Source organism: Artibeus jamaicensis, unplaced genomic scaffold, assembly GCF_021234435.1.
Source record: "Artibeus jamaicensis isolate MK-2021 breed Jamaican fruit bat unplaced genomic scaffold, CSHL_Jam_final scaffold_1964, whole genome shotgun sequence".
Lineage (NCBI taxonomy): Eukaryota > Metazoa > Chordata > Mammalia > Chiroptera > Phyllostomidae > Artibeus > Artibeus jamaicensis.
Window position 1 is genome coordinate 46,653,792 of NW_026522030.1, and position 25,735 is coordinate 46,679,526.

General features: G+C 35.1%; 1 non-coding gene across 1 annotated transcript; it reads left to right on the forward strand.

The window, feature by feature from the left end:
- Positions 1-3,200: 3,200 nt before the first annotated feature.
- Positions 3,201-3,307, forward strand: LOC128626077 (U6 spliceosomal RNA). Its single transcript, XR_008389968.1, has one exon. It is a non-coding gene; the product is annotated as a U6 spliceosomal RNA (small nuclear RNA).
- The last annotated feature ends 22,428 nt before the right edge of the window (positions 3,308-25,735 follow it).

Below are 25,735 nucleotides of genomic sequence, written 5' to 3' on the forward strand. Positions count from 1 at the left end.
AGTAGCTGTATTAGAGCCAATAGGATACAAAGGGAAGTGAGTCTAGTTATTTCAGGGAAGGCATTTTCCTACTGTTAGGAGAGATTCACAGAAATTCTCACGGAACAGAAAGTCTCTCTTACTCTCTTCCACTGGATATGGCTGAGGAAGCATGCAGCTGAACCATCCCACAACCACAAGGGAACAGACCAAGGGGCGAAGATGGTACTGTGGCTGCTGTCTGTGGGGTAAGGTAGATCAGATTCCTCAAAGCCTGCTGTACCTTCTGGCTTTCCCACTAAGTGAGCCAATAAACTCCATTTTCAGCAAACACTTAGAGTTGAATTTTCTGCTCTATACAGTCCCAGGTGATAGGCAACATAGTGATGATCATGGCAACTGAGACAGATCCTAAAGGAAGGGCATACCTCATTGCAAATGCCAAACTTGCTCACGAAACCAAAATGTATTTGCTTTATATTGCCCTGTTTTGATAATAGTTACTATAACACTGGCTTCAGTATGGAAATGCCTTCAATCATTAATTTTTCAAATAATCACTGAGCACCCACTAGTGAAAGAGCCCAGAAGATGAACACTGAACTGTGCTACAGGTGCTATGAGTATTAAGGAGAGTTGGATACCAAGGAAACATACAACAGAGGAACAAACTATGATGAGAGAAGAGATTCCTGAGAAATCTATGTCTATCCAAAATTTGAATCGAATAGAGCACAGCTAGGGGGAAGTGGGAACCAAAGGAACAGCTCATATGGCATCCAGGGCAAAAGGGAGTGGGGCATTATTGAGTACCTGAAGATCTCAGTTGTGCAGAGAGTGGGGGGAAGGGATTAGTAGGGAGAAAGCAAAGGCCTTGAAAGTCGTGGCAGGCATGCTGAGTTTCACCCAGGCTTGAAACATCACAAGTGCAAACTCCAGATGTAAGTGACAGAAGATTAGTACTATTCTAACTACTTATATGTTGTAATTGGTTAAAAAGAAAGTTTGTATTTATACGTAGAAAGCTAGGAATAGAATCACATGATCATATCCTTTGGAAGGCAACTATATCTCCTCTCAAATCTTCCACTAAGCTGCATGGATAAAAGTTTCATGATCTTGAAAACTTTTGAGTGCTTTACAAACAAATGTTTGCTCCTAGTGCATGTAGATAAAGCTACTAAAGCATTCTCAGTTTTATAAAGCTACCCAAATTAGGGTTTGCGGGTGAAAGCTTTATTCCACCAGTACTTACGTAGCATCTCATCTATCAGGTGGAAGATGTGCCTCACCTCCTACCTTTACTCAGTTGTGTCATGCTCTGTACAACAGTTGATTTTATAGAAATTGCAAATGTAGGGTTATAGACACTCTTTAGAAATTAGACTATTTAGTTAAAATCCACTTGAAATTTACTGTCTGTGTCACAGGACACATGTTACATAACTTCTATCAGCTTTAATCTCATCCTTTGTAAAGTACAAATAACATTAGTTCTATGTCATAACTTTCTTCTCAGAATCAGCAAAATTGTACTTATTGAATACTATGCCTGGAACAAAGCAAGCCGTCCGAAATATTGAGAATTATTAGCAGTAGTCATTATTTTCAATCCATAATACATGTAGAACTATCAATCCTTAAGGAGCAGCAGAGAAATGGAACAGCCATTGGGCTGCTACAGCTTGGGACATCAGGTGTCTTCAGAAAGGGAGGTGGGGCCATCAGCAGAGACGTACCCTGATGTGCTGGGCTTTGAAGATGCAGCAGGATCACTAAGAGCAATCCAGGAAAATTCTGTCACATGTACCCAGAAACCTGAAATCTAAGATTCAAAATGCAGTTGGAAGACAAAGGAAGAGGCTGGGTGTTGCTAACAAAAGCAAAACATCTGGCATGAAGGTATTAGAGATAATATTGGAACTGGGCTAGCTGCATTTTAAAGAGCTAGTAGCCCTGAGGCAAGGATCCTTAGTCTGTGGGAGAATTCAAGGCTTAACAAAGACTCTGGCTAAATTCAGAAGATCTGCTTTGTCGCTTAATCGTAAACTATTGATTCCGAGCAAATTAAATGTAATTTCTATGATTCAGTTTCCTCATCAGTAAAATGGGGAGAATTGTATCTGGTTTGCTCACCAATATCTATTGAATCTTTATCCTGTTCCTGGAGTTGCAGTAAGGAGTCAAATACTAACAGTCAATTATCCTATGCACTATACAATAAGATGAGATACCATCTTTCACAAGGCATGGATAAGGTTCTGGAGAACCCAGTGTGGAAGGAGCATCCATGCTTACCCAGTAGAATTAAGGAAGACTTCACAGAGGAGATAAACCGTAAGCTGACATTTGATAAATGACTGGGAGCTTTCTGGGTGGATGGGGGAGGAAAAGATAGTTCTTCCTGAGAGGGCACAATGTACACTAAACACAATGGTATCTTTGTGGATTGAGTCAGAAACAAAAGTTGCAGGCTAGTCAAGCCCAAGGCTGCTTGAGGTCCTACATTCTTTTCCAGTGCCATCATGGTCATTTCAGTTGCAGAGTGTGTTGGGAAATGACTGACCTTGATCCTAGAATATTTCTCCCATTTGGCCAGATTCTGTAATTCATTCAACTAGGTCAGAGTTAGCTTTGCACCTGCAAATCTCCTTGCCTCTAGTGGCCACCAGTGAGCACACTGTGCTCTGACTTCTACATTCATTGAAGTGGCCCTTCTGCATCGAGATTGTGGGTATTAACTGAGCATCTGATGGGGCTGATTGCATCGTTTCTGCCCTATGGCTGAACAGAAGGTTTCAGTTTCCACTGCCTGCTAGGCTACCTAACCCTTCTAAGCAGAAATATTCAGATAAAGAAACCCAACTGTTACTATAATTTTGTAGATGTAAAACATCTGCATGTGACTTTGTGGCATCTGGCACTATTTGACACATGCAGAATTCAGTGCTGCAATTTCAATTTCTCTAAGGATGCCATGTGACAGTTTAGGAAACATTCATTTGCCATGACAGCACCAAAGAAGCTGTTTCTAAGCAAGCTGAAACAAGGGAAATTATATATTCTGCAGAAATAACTATATAAGAATATATATATGAAATGTATTGTGTGAGGAAAAGTCTAATCAAAGAAATGTCAAATTATGTGATTTTAGATCATCTCCCCTTGATATCAAGATGGGTTCTGATAAGTACCTTTTATATTATAGAAAATAAAAACCAGTGCTCGCTTCGGCAGCACATATACTAAAATTGGAACGATACAGAGAAGATTAGCATGGCCCCTGCGCAAGGATGACACGCAAATTCGTGAAGCGTTCCATATTTTTTATTAAATTAAAAAGACAACCAACTGTATGGGAAAACATATTTGCCAATGATACCTCAGACAAAGGTTTAATCTCCAAAATATACAAAGAACTTACACGACTCCACTCTAGGAAGACATCGAACCCAATTAAAAAATGGGAAAAGGACTTGAACAGACACTTCTCTAAAGAGGACATACAGAATATCCAGAGACACATGAAGAGATGCTCAATATCGTTAGCTATCAGAGAGATGCAAATTAAAACCACAATGAGATACCACTTTACACCAGTCAGGATGGCTATCATAAACAAAGCAACAAACAACAAATGTTGGAGGGGTTGTGGGAAAAAGGGGTCCTTAGTTCACTGTTGGTGGAAGTGCAGACTGGTACAACCATTATGGAAAACAGTATGGAATTTTCTCAGAAAAATAAAAATCGACCTGCCTTTTGACCCAGCAATTCCACTGCTGGGATTATATCCTAAGAATCCTAAAACATCAATATCAAAGAACCTATGCACCACAATGTTCATAGCAGCACAATTTACAATAGCCAAGAGTTGGAAGCAACCTAGGTGCCCATCAGTAAATGAATGGATCCAAAAATTGTGGTACATATACACCATGGAATTTTATGCAGCAGAGAGAAAGAAGGAACTACTACCTTTTGCAACAACATGGATGGAACTGGAAAGCATTATGCTGAGTGAAATAGGCCAGGCATTGAAGGACAAATACCATATGATCTCACCTTTAACAGGAAGCTAAAGAATAAAACAAACAAGCAAACAGAATAAAAACAAAGACGCTGAAATAGAGAACAAGTGGGCAGCGACCAGAGGGGAGAGGGAAGGGAACTTAAGGGGAAAAAGGGGGAGGGATTTTGAGGAACAAGTATGAAAGACACAGAGATGAGGACTGGGGGGGGGGGGAATGGGAGGGAGGGGGAGACCGGGCGGGGGGGGGGGTGAGAGAAAAAAAAAATGTACTTGAAAAGTAACTAAATAAAAATTTAAAAAAAAATTTATTTCAGGGGAAAAGGGGAAGGATTTACAAGAACTAGTATAAAGGACACACGGAAAAAAACTAAGGGGGGTGAAAATGGGAGGAAGGTGGGGAGCACTGGGTGGGTGGGATGGGATGGGAGTAAAAGACAGAAAACTGTACTTGAACAACAATTAAAATAAATTTAGAAAAAGAAATAAAAATTATGATAGTCTTCCTAATGAAAAAAAATAAATAAATAAAAACCAGACTTTAAAAAAAATTCCTCATTCATTTAATAAACCCTTGCTGAACACCTGTTATATGCTAACTGCCCTGCTGGACGATGGGAATTAGATGAAAGACTTCTTCAAGGGAGAAAAGAGGTAAGTGAACAATTAACTCCTTGGTGAGAACAAATCAAGCATTTCCACAGGTGTTGCTTCCTTGGAGAGCCACTCCGTGCATTCTGGGGAGGTGACCAGTCTGGGTGCTCTGTGCCTGGACAACCCTCACAAGTCATGAAGGGCTCACGAATCAGAGAGGCTAGTGTATGCCAGCGGGGGACTTGCCCACCACAACATGCAGGAGAGTTTGTTTCTTTCGAATGGGTTGCTAAGGTGGGAAGATGGTACTCTGGATGTCATTTCAGCAGTCACCTTCCTCAACACAATGAACAAAGCTGAGAAAAGGAGGACAGAAAAGGAAGGAAAGGAGAAAGGGAAGGAGGGAGAGAAAACTAGAGGGAAACCTTGTGACGTCATTTAAACTGCAACAAGTGTGCCAAAAGCCTCATTTTTAATATTGGTTTTTAATTTAATGTGATATTAATTAGAAAATTATTTCCTCAATTGATATCTGAATGTGGGGTATTGCAAGAATCATATTTAAAATATTGAATTATCTTGGATGATGAAGGGTGAAGACAAGAATTCATCTCTCCTTGATGAGGAATTTGGTTATACTTTAGTAAATAAACTAGTTAATCTATGCCTATCACATTTTAGGACTCAGGCTATCAAAGACAGAACTTTGAAACACTGGTACAAGCTTGATTTGAAAAGTGTGGCATCATCCAGTAAAGTCAAGGAGACATGTATATTCTGTGAGCCAGCAATTCACCTCTTAGCAATTCATGTACATGCACATAAGGATATATGCACAGAAGATTTCCTAGCAGCATCATTGGCAATCAATCCAACCTAGAAACCACAATTATTTGTCAAGAGTAAAATCTACAAATAAATGTACAATGGGATACTACACATCAATAAAAATGGATGAACTATATACCTAAGAACATGGTACAACTTTTCTATCACAAAGCTGAGTGGCAGTAAGTAGACACAAGGAATACACAAAATATAGTTACATTCATTTACAGAAAAAGATGTTATTTGGGGGTTAGCTGGTAAAACAACAAAGTAAACCAAAGGAGTGACGATTGGAAATGCTAAGGTAATAGTTTCTTCTAAGAGGGCTGGAGTGGTTTCAGATCAGGAAATAACACATGAAAGGTGTTATTCAGGGTGTTAACAATGTTTTAATTTTTAAAATTGGTGTTATGCCTGGAATTTCATTTTTATAAGTTTTAATTTAAATTTTATTTATTTATTTTTAGACAGAGGGGAAGGGAGGAAGGAGAGAGGGGGTGAAACATCAATGTGTGGTTTCCCCTGTCTGGGGACCTGGCCTGCAACCCAGGTATGTGCCCTGACTGGGAATCCAACCAGTGACCATTCAGTTCGCAGGCCTCATTCCACTGAGCCACACCAGCCATGGGTACATTTATACAAGGTTTATAGACTTTATTTTGTGTGTGCGTTATGTTTAATGGTTAAAAAGGAATGAAATAAGAAGAATGCATTATGACCAAATGGATTTGAAATAAAGATTGATCTAGAAAATCTATCATGATAATTGATCACAAAAATTATTACAAGAAAAAAATCATGTATTATCTCAATAGTATAGCCATAATATTGTCTAAATTTCAACAGCCACATGCGATTTAAAAGGAGCACCTATTAGAGTAGGAAATTTGATGAAGGGTCTGTATCAAAACCTAGAGCAAGCATTGTACTCAGTGTGGAAAACTCAAGTAACTTTCCCTTTACAAAGAGCAGCAAGATGGCAATGCCCATTATCATTAGGACTGCTTAGTAGAGCCCTGGGGGTCTCGACTCACTGTACAAGAAAAGTAAAATAACTAAAAGAATGAAAGAAGTGGAAGAAAGAAGATAAAATTTTTATTACTGGTGAGTGAAATAAACACCTGTCAAGAAAATCAGCACAATTAAATTCAAAGTAATTGTTTTTGTTTTCTTGTTGGATACAAGCTCAATCTTCAAGACCCAGTAGAATTTTTGTCACATCGACATTATTCAAAGTGAACACATAATTTTAATAATAATAAAATTATACAGTACCTATGAGTTTTAACTTAACCACGAGTGCATAAGATATCAATGGAGCAAGTTTTTTCTCTAATAAAGAACATAAAAAATCTTTAAAAAATAGTTTTTGTGCCTTATTCTTATTAGGGATTACTAAAAAATAAAATAAGTTTAATTCCTTGAAATTTAATTAAAAATTAAAAGCAACAATAAGCGAATTTTTATCTGGATGATTTTTAGAACTCGGTGCCATTTTTCTAAGGTGAAGGGATTTGCTGAAGAGCAAGAGTAATTCCGAGGCACAGACAACAGTGTGGTGATGGCCTGAGGGAAGGTGGAGGGGGTTGGGGGGAGGTGGGCAAAGAGGGGAAAATGGGGACATCTGTATTAGTGTCAACAACAATAACAACAAAATAAAAAATAAAATAAAATTTATATAAAAGAAAAAATACAAATAGTTGATTTATTGAAAAAGAAGAGCAAAAAGTAGATATTTGCTATCTCAGATATAACATAAAAGCCATAGTAATAAAACCAGCATGGCTCTGGATTTGGCTTAAAAAACACCCACATGAAATAATAAAATTCAATTATGAGTTTACTAACCCATCTTTGAATAGCTGAAAATTCCATATTTGATAACTGGCCTCAAAAATCAATAATACGAATGATTTTTTTGTACATGGTATTAATAAAATGAACTTATAATATGTAGAAAATAATGCTTCATTGCTACTGAAGCATGTATATATGCATACATATAGAAGCATATAAAATATATAAACAAACTATATATAAGGCATACATATATACAAATATACAGACATATTTAATATATATTTACATAAACATATATAAACATTTTTATCATAATAGCTATATATATATACACACACACACACGCAAGTACTTTTCTAAATGTTTTTTCATATATTAACTCATTCAATTCTCACAATCATCCTGAGTCCACCTGTATTATTACCTTACTTTATATACAAAAACAAGTGTATAGAGGTTAAATTGTTCAAATTCACCCAAGTAGTAAGTGAAGGAGCCAAGATTGTGATTTCAAATACTGTGGGTTGCAGTATTATTTGCCTTAATTACTATACTATAAGAGTAAAATTATAAATGTAAGCATAAATCTTTATGATCTAGATATTAGGAATGACTTCTTAAACAAAATTCCCAAAGCACAAACACTAAGGCAAAGAAATAATGGATTTTATAAAATAAGAATAAAGACTTTAGTCACTAAAAATTAAATGGAAAAGTTCACAATAATGTGACGAATCGGGACAGAAAATTTAATTTCTAACATCTAAATTTAACAAGATTTATAGTTAGATTATTGAGCATCTCCTGTTAATTAACAAGAAAAAGATAAAAACTCACTTGAAAGATAAGTAAAAGATAATGTCCATTCCATAAATGAAAGGAAACCGCTCTGAAGAAAAACCTTACAATCAACAAAATGATGGCCAAATCCATGTAGTTACAGAAATGGAAATTAAAACACTGACATCACTTTTTACTCATTGTATTGACAAAATTAGAAAGCTGAATCGTGCCAAGTATTGGCAGTGATACAAGAGCCCTCATTAAATTCCTATAGATATTATAGACTGTGACAGACATCCTGGAGGACAATCTGAAAGTGCTTTGGCAAACAAAGAATATCCACAGACTATGACCCAGCAATCCCACTCATGTCTGAAAGGGTTCATATACAAGGGTGTCCATCAGCAGATTGTTTGTGTTTGTGAAGAGTTAGATGCTGTCTAGCTAAATGTGCTAGCTTCATACCAGAGAATAGAATAAGTCAGATAGACGCAATACACAATATACAAATGATATGGGTAAAATTTTAAGTCAATGCTGAGCAAAAATAGTAAATGACAAGAATATGTACAAATAAAACATGTGAGAATGATTGTCTAATGATGGAGGGAGAGCAATGAGAATGGGGAATGAAGATAAAAAGGAATAAATAAATGGGTGAATGAATGAGTAAAATCAACCAATGGTGATAATGTGTCATCCTTTAGGGGGATCTGATAACATCATACTTTTGGCCCCTGAGGTCCATGGAGAGGATAAAAACTAATAAAAGGGCAAGACCAACCTGCACCTAGACTTTATAGAAATTACAGCTAAGATAGGAGATAGGTATTAAACTCCTAATTACAACATAACTTTTTAAATTGCTATTTTTTGATACATGTTATGATAGATGAAAGCACAGGGCACAGTAAGGTGTGAGAAAAGTTAGGGCATATCAGTCAAATAGAAGACATTGGGTGAACATTTGTGAAATATAATGAATTGCACTAGGAGTTAGTCTCACAGTTTTAAGACTGAGAGATGTATGGAGTTGCCATGTGTTCAGTGTTGAACTAGAAATTCTAGAATCATTTATTATTTCTGTGTAAGAATTTAATATTTGTTATGAAGCTATTTGAGCATCAATGCTCTTGCTTATTATCTAGGGTAATGCTATGGACTTACTAGCATAGGTTATATATTAAATTAAAAAGTGTTTATACACAGAGCAATGTCACAATTGTACAAAATAGAGACAAAAATAGCATTTTTTAATTTAATTGTTGTTCAAGTACAGTTTTCTGTCTTTTACTCCCATCCCAGCATTGTTTCTAAAACAGCTGGTTCCAGATAAAATTTCTCTGATTAAATAATTCAGACTTCTGAGATAGTCTGCATAACCAAGGAAAGAGTTCATCTCCCAAAAGATTAGAAAAGCTCCAGTATCTAAAAATTATTTAAAGAAATAATAAAATTAAAGTGATTAAAATACAAGAATTCACAAATTTAATGAAAGAGAGAAAATGAATAAAAAAGCAATAGGCTACCAAAAAAGACATAGAAGTAGAGATTAAAATGTTCAAAGAAACTAGAATTATAATAACTAAATAAAAAATTTACCTTGGAAGTAATAAAATCAACATACAGAAACATCAGTGAAGTATAGAAAAAAAAACAAATTTAGTTTCTAAGTGAGCCTGATAAATAGAAAGTTTAGGTTCAACCTAAAAATTTCTGTTGTTTTTGAGAAAGCAGGACAAAACAAAACTAAAACAAATGGAAGGAAACTAAAATATGCGATAATGGAAAAAGCTTATCTGAAAGCACGTTTCTGAAAAAGCTTTGAGTGTGCATTCTCCAATGGAGAAGAAGAAAGGAGGAGGTGGAGGAGGGCGAGGAATGGGGAGAGGAATGGGGGGAGGAGGGAGTAAGGGAGGGGGAGCACGGAGAAGAGGAGGAACGTGATGGAAACAACCAACAAATGTCCTCATAACATTTTTAGGTTACCAAGAAAGAAGCATGAAGCAGCCACCAATCTTTTCTTCCACAAATTAAAACAGTTAGAAGACTATGCTTCAAATTTGTACTATTTTTTTTAATTCAAAATTTTTTCCAAATATATTTTAACTCAATTTTTTCTTGAAGCAATTTATGTTTATGCATTAATACAACATACTTTATTATATATGAGTTAGTTCAGAAAGTAGGCTTTATTGAAAAATCATTAATCAAAACACATTTCAGCTGTCTAAGACACAAATAAAAAATATACAATTGAGAAAGGTGATAAATTGATAGAAATCTGAAAAAATCGCCACCTCTCTCTACCTATTACGAGTCAATATATTATGTGGTTAATATTATGCAGTTAAGCACAGAGGTTTTGGGTTGGATAACTTGAGTTCAGAATATGGCTCCTATAATCATTTAATTATTTGAATCGTATTTTCTTTATTTGTGAGATGGTAAAGATAATAATGCCAACTTCACAGACTATTATAAGTATTAAATAAGTGGATATATGTAAATATTTTGGATAGCATCTGGTACAAAATAAAAGGTCAGCAAATATGATCTGTAATTATTGAAAATCTTGAGAATGTATTTTTAGATTTTAGCAGTAAACTACAGCAGTTTTCTTCTTTGACTAATTTTCATGGGGCAACCGTCACAGCCAATGGCACTAATGGGATGACAGACGTTGAAGTCTAACAACGATAATATTTATAATGGCTATATCTGTACTAAACCTTTACTATATGGCAAGAATTTTAGGTATATTATCTCATTTATTCCTCATAAAAATCTAAGAATTAGGTACTAGCATTATCCCCGTTGTATAGATAAGAGAATAAGGCCTGAGAAATAAACCACTTTCAAAGTCACACAACTTGCAAGTGATGGAGGTGGGATTCAAACATTACCCCCTGCCAGCTTACTACTAGGTTATTATTTTATTTTATATCAGAATTGAGTCAAATAAAACATTGCCCTGCATACTTTTTTAAAATTAAAATACAATGCAATTATATTAAACAACATACAATTGTGTGGCAAACTATTTTAAACAAAATAGCTAAAAAGATATTTAAGTGGCCTAACATGATACAACCTTACACCAGACACAGTTGTGATGGCTTTCAAACACCAACTAACTGACCTTGCATATACTTCTGTAGCATTAATTATACTTCATGTAATGCATTTTTACTTTTCAGAGTGATTTTATTATATTTAAAAAATAAAATTGTAAATACTTATGGTAAAAACAAGTTTTGATGTACCTATATCCCAGTCAAGCTAATTAGCATATCCATCCACACTTTTTTGACATGTCCATCTCTCTCAGTAGACTAATACAGGGCCTGGTATTCAATACATGTGTGTTGAATGGATGTTGAAATTTTAGCTGAGGACCACTGACAATATATCCTAAAGCCCCTAGTCAGCAACTCTTTTAGAGGTGAATAACATGTAAAAGAATGGCCAAAAAATACAATGAAAGAAACTAATTCTGATTTGAAGGATTTTCCCTCAAAAGTAATGAAGACATTTAAATGAAGGTATATATACATTTTAATAATCTATAACATTCACAGTTAGGAAGAATTAATGTTAAAGGAGTAAAATAAGGAAGGGAAGAAGGAAATCAGGAGAGAAGGATATATGGACAGGAAGAGAGAAGAAAGAAAGGAAAGCATTCAAAAAAGAAAAAAGAAGCTAGATGTAAATATTTACTGAAAACTAACTGGTCATCAATGATCTTGATATTAATATACATTATCTCATCTATTTCTTACAGCAAGGCTTCATGGATGCAAATGATTTCCTTTTTACGACCAAAGACACTGAGACCATGGCAAGTTTAAAACTTACAGTGACGCTTTACAATCAAGTTCAGACTTCTATTTTATTTTGCAAATTTCCCAAAATATTTAAAGAATAAAAATTGACTTATACTGGAATACTGTCTTGAGAAATAAATATATATGAGGGGCAGTGTAAGGGAGAGCAATGGGGAAAAGGTGGGACAACTGTAACTGAACAACAATAAGTAAGTAAGTAAGTAAGTAAATGAGTAAATGTACAGAGTGGGGAAAAATAGGTTTACAATTGTGAGGACATAAAACAGTTTATTCTTGCATTGTTATTTATTAAGTATTGTATTATTTTCCATATGAACAACTGCAAACCTACTTTTACCCCCCCTTGTGCTGTAGATAAAATGGTGACAACATCCAACCAGGAAACACATTCCTATTCCAATTAACTTGGTTTTGGATGCATCAATTTTTAGAGATCTTTAATAAAGTACTGAATGGAATTTGTTTCTTTCTGCTTTAATTTGCAAGCATATTATTCTTCATTGACTACTCCCAGGGAAAAGAATCCTCAGAAAAGCAGAAAGCTATTACTGGGAGATACGTCCATCATGATACATATCAAGGAAATTGCCTTTTTTATTAGGTCCCTATTACTACAATCTTCACTTTTCCTAGATGAGAGGGACTATTTTCAGGATGGCACCTGTTGCCGTCAGTTGGAGAACTGCCATTTCCCTTCACTGTACTGTCTGATTGGCCACATATATTGCTGTCATTTATTAGTCCCTTTTCACCCTCTGCTTGCTTGATGCCACATATAACCAGCTTTAGAATCACATTACAAGGATAAAGATGCAGACACAAAAAGTAGCTATATAATGACACATGCTATGTACCAAATGAGATTTTGGGGGGCCATTTAAAGCAGGTCCATAGAAAAGTTGATGCAAGAAATGGACATAGATTCTGTGTGGATATGTACGTATCTACTTTGCCTGTATAGAGTATTTGTCAACAAAAAAACACCACAAGGTAAATGGTGGTGATGAAGACGATGACTGTAAAAATTACTGAGTAGTCATTCTGTTCTAAGAATGGTGCAAAGTGCTCTCAACTCTGCCTTTCAGGTGAAGAAACTGAGGCCTAGTGAGATTAGGTAACTTGTGTAAACCAGGTACATTCCATTTAAAGGAAAAGTAACAGACTCATTATATATCTATGAATACATAATCCCAAAATATAATTCTACCTTAAGCAAATTTATTTAATTACAGAATATATAGTCAAAATATTCATTGCATTCAGATTTTTTTAAATTTAAAATGAATGCTATCTTAATGACGAAGTCAGAAAAAATAGTAAGGTTTTTTAAAATCTACTCACAAAATCTATTTAGTTTGATGTATGTATTTATCCAGTATAATAAACATTTTGGATGAATATATGACTGATATTTCCTCGATATCTTTAAAAAATTGTGAAGGTCTCATATCTTCCTTGAAGAAAAAATTATAGAAGAGTATATTGAAAAGAACATACAAATATACATCTACATTTGATATCAAATTATAAATTTTATCTAACTTACTTTTTACTTAGTATTATATCATAATGCTTGAGCTTCAAAAGCATGATTTTCAATGGTTGTTGAATAATCCATTACTTAGATGTGCCATGTACCATACAATCCCCTGCAGTTGTACATTTACTTTGCTCCCAACTTGCTGTTATTACAAAAATTACTAAGATAAACTTTTGCCTCACTTTCAACTATTTTCTCAGGATACAAATAAGTTTTTTTTTCAGAATAGTTTCCATGAATGTAAGATTTATATGAATGTCATTAAATCTCATTTCAGTTCAGCTCTCTCTTTTTTGAAACCCTGACTTCTTTTTGTTCTCTGGAGATGACTCCCACTATATTTTGTTGGGTTAAATTCTTTGAGAGCCTGGGTAATCACTGCTATTAGATTTGAATCTTTCCATAGAAATTAGTATAGTGTTTTGCGTGTAGTAAGTGCTTCAGAAATGTTGTTGGATTAAGTAAATTAGTTCATGATTGAACTAGGATCTAATTCATATTTCCAATTATGCCTAAGTAATCACCATCAAACACTAGGTTCCATATGCTATTTAGCAGTGCCAAGTTAATATGCAAAATGACTATTTGAGTGATAATAATTTGGAGTGCATTTTAGCTAGTCTTTTCATAAATAAAATGTAAAAGCATGCATATGAAGATCATTCCCACTGCCAAAACAATTTGTTTAATCTGGGCTATATCAAATAGTTCCCAGACTTAAAACAATTGTATACAATTGTCAGTGTAAAGAAATGTGTTGTCTAATTCAGTTTTAAACATATGCTATTCCTTTTCCTGTACTAGCAAAGTCTAACCATGGATAATATTTGTTCTATTTTGCTGACAGTCTACCCACAGCCTGAATTATTTTTTAAAGATTTTATTTATTTATGTTTAGAGTGAGGGGAAGGGAGGGAGAGAAACATCAGTGTGTAGTTGCCTCTCACACGCACCCCCCAATGGGGGAGTTGGACTGCAACCCAGGCATGTGCTCTGACTGGGAATTGAACCAGTGACTCTGGTTTGCAGGTTGGCACTCAATCCACTGAGCCACACTGGCCGAGGCATTAATTTTAATAGCCAAACATGATTTTTCTAGAGTATTGGGATTGAAGAGTATTCCCATTTTTTTGCTTTCACTATGAGAGTGGCTAGTAGCCAAAATGGTAAAATCTAAATAAAGACACTGTCAGTGATTATGAGTGAAAGAAAGAGGCAAAACCTAGACTTAGCTATGAGGGAGAAAATTCTATGTAGCAATCAACAAACTGATACAGCTTGGTGGCATCTTACCAGTTTAACTTTTGTTACCCTGAAAGTCACATGCAAAATAAAATACTTTTGAAATCCCCTACACCCCCAGAAAAGAAGAAGAGGATATTGTTGACTTTGTGGGGTACTTAGAGTACGACACTTCGCTTGCCTGTAAAGATTAAAGCAAAGATGTTTTCTTTACTATGGAAATAATATTCCCATTTATATCTCGATACCTGACTTTTCTTCCAAACTTCAGTTCTACCTCTCCATCTGACTGCCAGACACCCCTACCTAGATGGCCACTGGCTCTAAAAAAAAAGTATCCAACAACAAGCATCCATTCTCACTTTATAAATATACATCTCCTGAGACAACATCTACTACTTTCCTCCTCACCACCCATAAAGGATCAGTGACCCAGCCTTGTTGATTCTATGATGGAAATGTCTCAGTCCCTCTTCTCCATTCCCGGGTAGCTTAAGTCACTTGGACCTCACCACTGGTTTACTCGACTAGTCTATCCTCCTCAAACTGGGAGGCAAAATTGAATTTAAGTTCACAAACCGTCAGTAATTAACTTAAATTTGGGGCATAGAGGGGTATTCTTGAAATTCCTACATGGTGTGGGAAAAGAGCTTAAGTTGAATGTTCTGAATTAGAAAGAGTAGGGTAATGTTAACTGAGGCATGAGCAGCATCCTTCATAAGCAATTCACCTCCTGTTGGTGTTATGGTTATTGCTAATTACATCCCTTATCATTTCTAAACATTAAATGTTCACCTCTGCAGAACTCACCTTTGTGCCTTCCATAAACTTTAGCCTGGTAACTTCACAGATGGACTCTCAATTAATATCCACTGAATGAAGGAATGAGAAACTATAGAGGGAAATTTAGGTAAATGAGTCAGGTTATGAGGCTACCTTTGTGCAAAATCGAGAAAGGCAGCCCCAGACCCATTGGCATGAACTGGTGAAATGTCCAGCTGTACCTACATGGACCTGATTCAAGGTAGGGGATTGGAGTTTAGCATCAGGGACTGGAGTTTAGCTCTACTGCTCCATTCCTCCTGTCTTGGCGTGTGCCTGGCACAGGTGTAACCTGCACAGTCCTAGGTGGCAACCTTGGTTGGAGGGAGAAACACAAAGAGCAATGAAGGAAAGAGTTCCTTCCACATTGAACTTTAAGTGTCCTGCTAGATGACGTTCAGAAAGTGAAAAGTTTTTGATCGGAGAGAAACAAAAGCCAATATGTCTTTCCTGCTCAACTATACTGCTTGCTAAAGATTCCAGACAATAGGTACTACTTTGCAAGGCAGTGCACATGTAGTTATTTAGAGTTGGCTTTAATGACATTAATTTCAATCCACTGAGGCTGTTGTCTTTTTTTCTTTTTTATTTCTTAAGTTTATGGTTGTGGTTACTTTAGATTACAGATTCTTGTGAAGTTGAAAACCTGAACTTTAGCAACAAACTCAGACTTGTAATTCATTTTGTTTGTTTCCTTTTAAAGGTTAAGAGCAGTTCAGTTCTGCACATGTACAGGCATACAATAGATAAGACTAAAGTCCTTTACATTAAAAAAATCATTTTTCAAAATTAGTTTTAGATAGCTTTTGAAAGCCTTTACAGCTAATGAAATTATTCTGAACTATCCAGACATTCTCTAAAGTATTCCTAAAGGACTGGAGAATAAATCTAACAGGTAATAACATCATGACATAAAGTCTATTGGAAAGCAACATTAGGTTTTTAGAAATTTTATCAACATTCTAAAGAATATTAAAATTATCTGCGGAAAGTCCCCATAGACAAATTGAGAGTTATGTTTTCCTAAACAAAGGACATGTTTTCATTAGAGAAAATGGCTCTGGCATTCCATTAAGAAGAGACTGAGCAACAGCATCTTAAATGTAAGTAGCCCCAAGTCCCCTCCTTGACTAACAGACAATCACAAAGATTAAACCTTATGAAGGTGAATTCTTTGCTTATAGCTATTTCTAAAAGCAGATCTATGGGGACTCATGGTACTACAGATATATAAAAACATACAGGGCAAAGGGTGGATCCAAACAGGAAATAAAAGAGGCCATGAACTGATAACATAAGGGTTTTTGTAGGCCAAAATTCCATTGTATAGATTTGTATGGAGAAAATGAGTATAAAACTGACATTGCCATCAACCTCAGTATTATAAGCATAGATCTCCTAGGAGTCAAAGCTGAAAGCTCCCATAATATTCTAGCAGCATGCGGAATTACTTGTCTCCATCAACTTGCTAATGAAATTTCCTATTCTTTTCTTTTTAAGAGCCAAGTGCTTTCAAAATCCTGATCTAATATGTGGGTTATCTGTCACCTAAATCAGTTTACAAAATATAAAATATATTTTGCTCTTCATGGAGCACATATTTCTGTGCTGGGTACTTAATAAACAGCTGAGCATAATAAAAGTATTTTTTATTACTACTGACCTCACTGCTGATATTGTTGTAAGGAAAGTTGTTAATGTAGGAACAATGTCTACACATTAAACAGTAGAGACTTATTAGTGTGCTCAACATTATTCCAAAGCAAATGCTGTCATACGACTCAGCTCTTCTGTTTGAATATTCCTGAGCAGGTACCATTTAGTTAAGTCAATGTTTACATTTTTCAAAGCAGTTCCACAGCCATTGAACTTTGGTTTTAAATATTGTAAAAAGAATTATGGGAACACTCATAAAATATCCACTATGCTGGGAAGCTCTGTGGAGTGCCAAAGTGGCATAACCACAGGCAGCAATGCAGGGCTTATATCCTCTGTTAATGAAGAAGTGATAGCTAATTTAGAAAACCATATGGCCAGAGGAGATAGGGCTGGGCACACATAATTACGTTTCTCACCTTCAATTTCTTCTTCTCCTGCTTACTTATAGGATTTTTTTGAAGACTAAATGTGATAATGTGACTATACATAGTATATAAAGTACTATGAGAGAAGGTAATATGGTTATTCGGTTTTCTTACCGAAAATTTGGAAAATAGACTATGCTTGGTATAAGAAATATACTGAACTGGGAAATAATGTTAAACTCATTTGTCCTTTTAATGTTTGAAATTTCTTTTCTTTCCACTGATCTTCTGTTGACTGTCTTGAATCACTTAATCTCACCAGAGCAAAAGGTAGATGACTTGTTAAAAATCTTAATGTTAATTAAAATTAAAATCTGAGTAAGAAAGTTTGTAATTCATCAGGGACAGAGTAAGAAAAAAACTGGTCAGCAAATGTAAATAGTAAAAATCCACAAGTGGCAGTGAACATAGAGGTGTTTTATAATCAAACTAAAAACTGAATGTAATAATTTCGCATATATGGGAAGAAGAGGTTAAAAGGATAAACTATTATTATGTACTTAACAAACTGTACACGTGACCTGACTCAGCATTCCATGCTGTTTAAATCAAATGTACCTGTTCCAACCTCTTGTTATGGAATTGATATGACCTTTCCTTTTATTGTATTTTCTCGCTTTGCTCCAAATCCCATGCATTATTAGTTGGTTTTCAAGGTTGCGAACATATAGATTCCAAACTTTTGTTTGCAGCTTTCTATAGGCCTCAAAAGTGAAGTCCTCTTTGTTTTTTTTTGGCCCCAAATAGCATTTAATCTTAAGCAAAGGCTTCCCTGGCAATTCACTCCTGAAATCATCATTTTAACCATTTTAAATGGGTTCTCCCACATTTATAGGATGGTTTTCGAATATAACATTTAAGTATGATTCTTATTTCATTTTTAAAAGAATGAAAATACTACCTAATTTGAAAGGACAGAATAAAACAAAATGCTCCAGAATCATTGTCTTTATCAACAGTTCTCTACCTCCTGGGATAAAATGTTTCTAAAATTATTTCCATTTTGCCAATCTACTTAATTCCTCTTCGCAAGTTCACCATTTTCTTCTTTTGCATTATCATTCATGTGTATTAATTACCATGTCTTTAGACTATAAATATTACCAGATATTTTACTTATTTTCCTCACAATTTTCACAATGTACAGGACTACTGATATTCAGAAGCCCTTTTTAGTGACTATTCACTTGCAAATCAGCAGCCAGTCAACATTACATTTTCTGGCTCACAATATGACTTGGGGAAGGGAGTATAGTACCTCTAGACAGGGATACACACTAGGGCTGGCATTTCTGATTGTTGAAGTGAATCATCCATTAACCTCACTTGCAAAGAGTTGAGCCATACCATGTTCTAGTACTCTGTAACATACTGTGGACAAATCTACTGTGGATGTGACACAATTTTTCTTTTTTTTGTAAATCATTTTTAATTTTCTCTAGTCTGTTTTTATCATGAGTTATTTAATAGCTTGAGGGATTCCATCACATATAAAGCTGTGACTAGTAATAACTAGATGGCCAAAATTAACATAATATACTATGGATAAAATCTACCTCCTTTACATGATAAAAATTCATTTGACATTCCTGCTTTAAGAGAGACTAATGAAAAACATAATCCTTCATTAGGAGTTGTAACTGATGATAACTTCAGATAGATAGAGAAAAATCTTCTTAAGTGGCAAATCTCCTCAATTCATAGTATTTCTCTCTTATCTCACATACGATAACTACATTTTCCTGTAGTAATATAAAAAATGTCAAGTTTTTACTGTTCAAGTACACCTGTCTCTTTAAGAAAAGACATTGCTTATATTTCTCCTGTGTTTAGGAAATGTTATTTATTTTATCCATTTTCTTCATTTTATCTATTATAACTGTATAAGCCAGCCTTATAAATGCTTTTTTACCTGTGAAAAGGGAGAGGTTCAAATAAATCAACTCATAACATTATTAAGTGATACATTTGAGTCTGTCTGAATTCAAAGACCAATGTTTTAAAATTCCAAATGAACCTCTTCCAATTGTAAATATATTTTAAAATAATGGTAGGCAACCTCAACAATAAACATATATTTAGTATATTCGTGTCCTATTTAATATAGAATATCAGTTAAAAAGTATATTGTGTATTTTAAAGTTGATTTTAAGCAGTAATTGAAACAATATAATTAAAAAATATACAAACAACTATTTTTATTAAAATGAAATGAGTAGTTTATCATTCTGTTATTAAGAACTGTGTAGATTTTAGCCCCAGCCAGGTGACTCAGTTGGTTGGAGTGTCATCTTGTACATCAAAAGTTGCGGGTAGGATTCCAGGTCAGGGCACATACATTGGTTGCAGGTTTGATCCTTGACTGGGGCACACACGGGAGGCAGCCAATTGTTGCTTCTCTCTCACATTATTGTTTCTCTCAAAAATCAGAACATATCTTTGGGTGAGGATTAAATTTTTTTAAAAAATTGTGTAGATTTTATACTGTAATTAGCAATTTTTAATGTGTCTTAAGAGGAAAGGTGATGAGCAGAAATAGGTCATTTCCTTAAAAACAAATAAATATAATGAATATTTCAATAAGAACCTTCAGTTCTGATAGCTATGCATCCTTTTCAGATGTACTGACCTAAAAAAATCATTTAGGTTAAAGTTTAACACAAAATGATAAAGCACCACACTGATGGAAGCTGAAACCTATATTATGAACTGCTCTGAAATGTACGATAATTCCTTTGGATGTGAAGACTTCTAGAAGCGCAAGCAAGCAAGCAATGGTAAAATCGTTTTCCCTCCTCCTTCTCAGGCACGTTAGAATAATTCCAGAAACAAATCCAGTCAATCGGCAAGTTAACCTCTTACTCTTGTCATGGAAGCTGCCTGCAGCTTTGAGTTGAACTGTTTTTTTCTCCTTGGTTGTGGTCCTTTCCTTAGTGGCTCTATATTTATGGTGTTACTTAAGGAATTTGTCTAGGATAAGATTATGCCTCTAGAAATTATTCATTTTACAAAAGCTTGGATCATATATTAAATATTTTTACTTCTTTTAATGTGTTTTTCTACTGTGGTACATTGTCACTCCTCTGATAGCTTTTATTTTTAACACTACTTACAGAAGGCTTATTTTATCTGGGCTTTGGAAATGACTGAAATGAATTGGATGAAATTTATTTCTGACTTATTTCATTCTAACTTTTTCTGAAGGCTCATTTTTTAGAACCCAGTCCAATGGGCTGCTAGAAAAAAATTATTCAAAAGATAAGACATTTTCCTTGTGTAATCGAAAATACAAAATTATGAACATGGACATGTTTACTTTAAAATGTTTAGATTTGGAATATATTTCATTTAGATTTATAAAAGCAGACAGAACAACTTTCTTATAAACTAAGAGTATACTAAATATATGTATACATATGTAAAGTATTGCTAATAAATACTATTTCGTGGCAGAACTGAATGATTGGCTTTCTTGTGCAATATAAAAATTTGTGTATCATATATCCCTCTGTGATATTACAAGTTATTTTGAATAGATTCTCATAGTTAATCAACCTTTAATAAATTATTGAGCAACTATGATCAGCATGGGTTGGTTCATATCGAGTGTAACAGCAAATAGCAATAACAGGTAACATTCCTGCAGAACTTACTGTGGGCCTGGTTTTGTTCTAAACATTTGGCTTATTGAAATGATTGAAGCTCTCAACAGTTCTGAGTGCTGCATGGTTGAGCAAGTTGCTCAGAGTGATACAGGTGGGAGTGGAAAAATGGAAAAACTGGAGTGCATCTTCTGACTGTCTGCTTCCTGAGCCCATACTCTTAACTAATGTGTTTTAAAAATCATTTAAAAATAGCCATTAGACATTGTGTATGCCTTGATTCAATGTCCTATTTTTCAATAATATATAATGAACTGCTAACCTGAGGTTAATGAAATTATCATATGCCTAGTTTAAATAAAATACTGGCTAGAACACTCTGTTCACATAAGCAAAGTTTCATGACAAAATCATCAGGAAAAATAAAATAATTTTATTCTATTTAGCATGAGATGCTTTTTTTGTTCTATCATTTCCATTATTTCTTTTTCTCTACTATTTCCATCAACCATTAGCTACAAAAACTTTTTCATGGTGTCCAATTTAAAATAAAAAACTAGTGTTTTGAGTATGTTGGTAAATGTTTGGGAGATATTTGTAATTTAGTTACACAAGAATCAGTATTCAGTGACATCCACCTTTACAGTGAGTTCTGTGATTAAAGCAGAGTTTAACACATGGGCTAAGAGCAGAATCATTTTTCCTTGTGCTACAGATGTCTGTCTCTACTTTCTATGAACTCTTCAAAAAAGATCCAAACATTATTGCTTTTTTGGAAATCCATATCTGGGCTTTTATTTCATTTTAATTTAAATAAAATGGAAATTTTCTGTTTATGAAAATGATATAGAATCATTGCAGAAAAGTAAAAAATATGAAGAAAACAAAACTACTTATCTAAATCAAGAGGTAACAGCTTGTTTCACTTTGTATAATTTTCTTCCTATATTTAAAGTAGAGGCTCTCTGCTCCTTCTGTTTGACAGACAGCCTTGTCTTCCTGTGCAGTGGCAGACTCAAGCCCAGACACAATGGTGAAGGTTGGAGTGAATGAATTTGGCTGTATTGGGTGCCTGGTCAGCAGGGCTGCTTTTCAGTCTGGCAAAGTGGATATTGTCACCATCAATGACCTTTTTATTGACCTCAACTCCATGGTCTATATGTCCCAGTAAGATTCTATTCATGGCAAGTTCAAAGGCACAGTCAAGGAGGAGAATGGGAAGCTTGTCATTGATGGACAGTCCATCTCCATCTTCCAGGAGTGAGATCCCACCAACATCAATGGGACAATGCTGGTGCTTAATACGTTCTGGAGTCCACTGGTGTCTTTACTGCCTTGGAAAATGGGGGGGGGGCTCTCTTGAAGGGCGGGGCCAAGAGGGTCATCATCTCTGCCTCTTCTGCAAAGGCTAAATATTTTTATGTGAGTATTGGGTATTAATATTTCTTTTCCTGTGCATTGCTTGCTTTCTAGTTTAGGTTTGTTACTCGCAATCTGAAAATCATCTCTACTAAATAAACCCTAAATGCATTTATTTTAGAAGAATAAGACGTCACAGAAATTTATCTATATTCAGAATCTTTCTAAAAAATTACTTGAGTTTACAGTATATTCTTCATTTACTAAAGGGACTATTACAAGAGAGATATTTGTTATAAATTTATTTGCCATTAGTGGTATTAAGTTTCTGCTGACACATTTCCCCAGATGTGAAAGGGCTGGCGAGGGCTGAAGGTGTCTGTGGGTGTGTGTATGTGCGTATGTGTGATGGGGAAGAATGGGCTTTAGTAAATTGGCCTCTACAAGGTAGAATTCATTATTTTGGCTTTATTAATAGCATCTTCTAGTAAGAATATTTCCAGCAGAAATTTACATTCTATTTTAGTTGGTAACACAATGATTATTACTCTAGTGCAGAGTATATCATTCCTCACTCCTTTTCATAATCTTAAAAGAGAGGACAAAAGTATATATGAAAGACAAGAGAAAGAAAAGGCATGTTTATGTGTTGTTTTTGATTATATAATGATATGTGCCATATACAACAATAAATGCTGGTGTATATGTATGTGGGTCTTTATGTGTACATGTGTTCATCTGTACTAGTGATTTAGACTTTTGGTGACACACGATAATGCGAATAATGTGAATAAGTGGGCAGGTTATTCAATACATGCACTACTTCAGTAAAAATAGTCAGATACAATTGTATAAGATAGGCTCCTATAGGTAATCACTTAATCAGGATAGTTACTTAGGAGATACCACAGACAGGATTCCCAATATGTGGAAATGTTTGGCAAATGGAAGCAGTGGAAAAGGTAAGAGAAAGATGGCTAGGGAGATATTTTAAAGGAAGAAATATCAAGGTTTTGAGGAAAAATAATTACTGGGGACTCGGGGAAATGAATCAAAAGAGTCGCTCAGTCATCTTTTAAGAATGATTTTGATATTGCTTAAGAAAGAGCAGTTAAGAGGCAAAATAGTATTTGTGGTGGAAGATAAAATTTAGATTGCTGTGGTGAATATTTAAATGAAAATGCCTTACAGGAAGTAGGTATCTCTCAGGTGAATCCAGATCAGAGCTCTATTTTGGAATCCTCAGCCTGGAGACAGTAGCTAAACTATGGGTCTGAGTGATTCTTGTAAAGAGAAACACAGGGAGCTGAAGACTGAGCCGTAAGTGGCAGAAATAAATCAGGGCAAGTGAGAGTGAAACAGGTCAGTGGGGGGGAGAGAGAAACTGAAGATGCAGATAGTTCTTAGGAGTCGTAGTTATATGCTGGCTAAGATAGGAAAACATTTTGTGGAGGTAGTTGTAGTCAATATTATAAAAATCAAAGATTTTCTACACATTTCTGAGGAGACTGGCCCAAGAAAAAGTGGCTTTTGGTGACTGGGAAGGAGAATAAGAAAGCACAGGGATGTGAAATACAGCAAAAGGAAAATAATAATATTGTAATAACTACATATTATATCAGAGGCATATTAGACTTATTGGGAACACTTCATAAGTTATATGAATGTCTAATTACTATGCTGTACTAATATTGAGTGTCAACTGTAATTTTAAAATTTAGAAAAAATTTAAAAATCAGAAACCAAGTGCAAATAATTTAACATTTAAATAAAATAATTTACCAACCATTGGCCCTGCATAATTATCTTTAGCATATTAAAATAAATATGGAGGCCAATTACTGTATTTTTCTAACTCTTATTGATTGTTGCAACACTATCTGTTAGAGCTATTTTTTCTTTAGAAAAAACTAAGAAATCTTGATTTTATAATAAAAATTATGGGTTAATAATGACATTTGATTAGTGTCATTTTTAATATTAGGTAATAAAGTACTTTATTTAATGACTACATTGGTCTTTGTGACCTGGAGTTTTGTTATTGGACATAAAACAAGCTTTAGCAACCCCTTTAATAATGGGTTTTATTTCCAAGAAGAAATCTCTTCTATTAATTTACATAAAAATGGTTTAACTGTGTAATTCCTTTATTTTCATTAACATCACAGATAACTGTTTTTCTAGCTCTCTCCTTACACATATTTTCTTGTAAGAAGGGTTAAAATTTTCCTTTTGTGTCTCTTTCATTGCATGAGATTTGTTTTCACTTGTTTATTTTTGTGGCCCTAATTGGAAATTTAACGTGCCTTTCTCTTAAAGACAATATGACATCAGCTTTTTCTTCTACATAAGACTGTTCAAAAGAAGTGAAGCCAGTCCTCAGCAGTATCGGTTTAGAAGGAAGTTGGGGAGCTTTGGCCAAGATGGAGGAGTAGGTAGAAACACTTTGCTTCCTCGCACAACAAAAAGAAGGATGACAACCAATTAAAAAATAAAAAACAAACAGAACTGCCAGGAGAATCAAACTGCATGGAACTCCTACAATCAAGCAGTTAAAGACAATCAACATTTATCCAGAATGGTAGGAAGGCCAGAGTTGCACAGCCAGGTGGAGAGGACGTGCAGCAAGGCGGAAGACTGTGCAGGCCAGGTGTGGAGGTGGGGCTGACTCATCCACAGGGAAACTAAGGACTTAAAACCTCTGGCCGTGAAATCCTGTGGGGGTGCAGAGGCAGAAGACACTCCCAGTCTCACGGGAGATTTCACTGGAGAGGCCCACTGGGGTCCTAAAATGCATACAAATCTACCACCTGGGAATCAGCACCTGTAAGGGGCACTATTCACTTGTGGGAAGTGAGGGAAGTGACAGAAATTGGGACAAGAGCCCAGCAAGCAAGCAAGCAAGCAAGCAGCATTGTTCCCTCTCTGACCCCCCCCCCCAAATACAGCGCCACAACGCAGTGAAGTGGGTTACCCTACCCTGAAGAATACCTAAGGCTCTGCCTCTTACAACATAACAGTCTCACCAAGACAAAAAATGTGGCCCAAATGAAAGAATGATCAAAACTCCAAAAATAGAACTAAGCAATGAAGAGATAGCCACCGTATCGGATGCAGAGTTCAAAACACTGGCAATGAGGTTGCTCACAGAAATGGCTGGGTTTGGTTGCAAAATGAAGAAAGAAATGAAGGCTATACAAAGTGAAATAAAGGAAATCATACAGGGA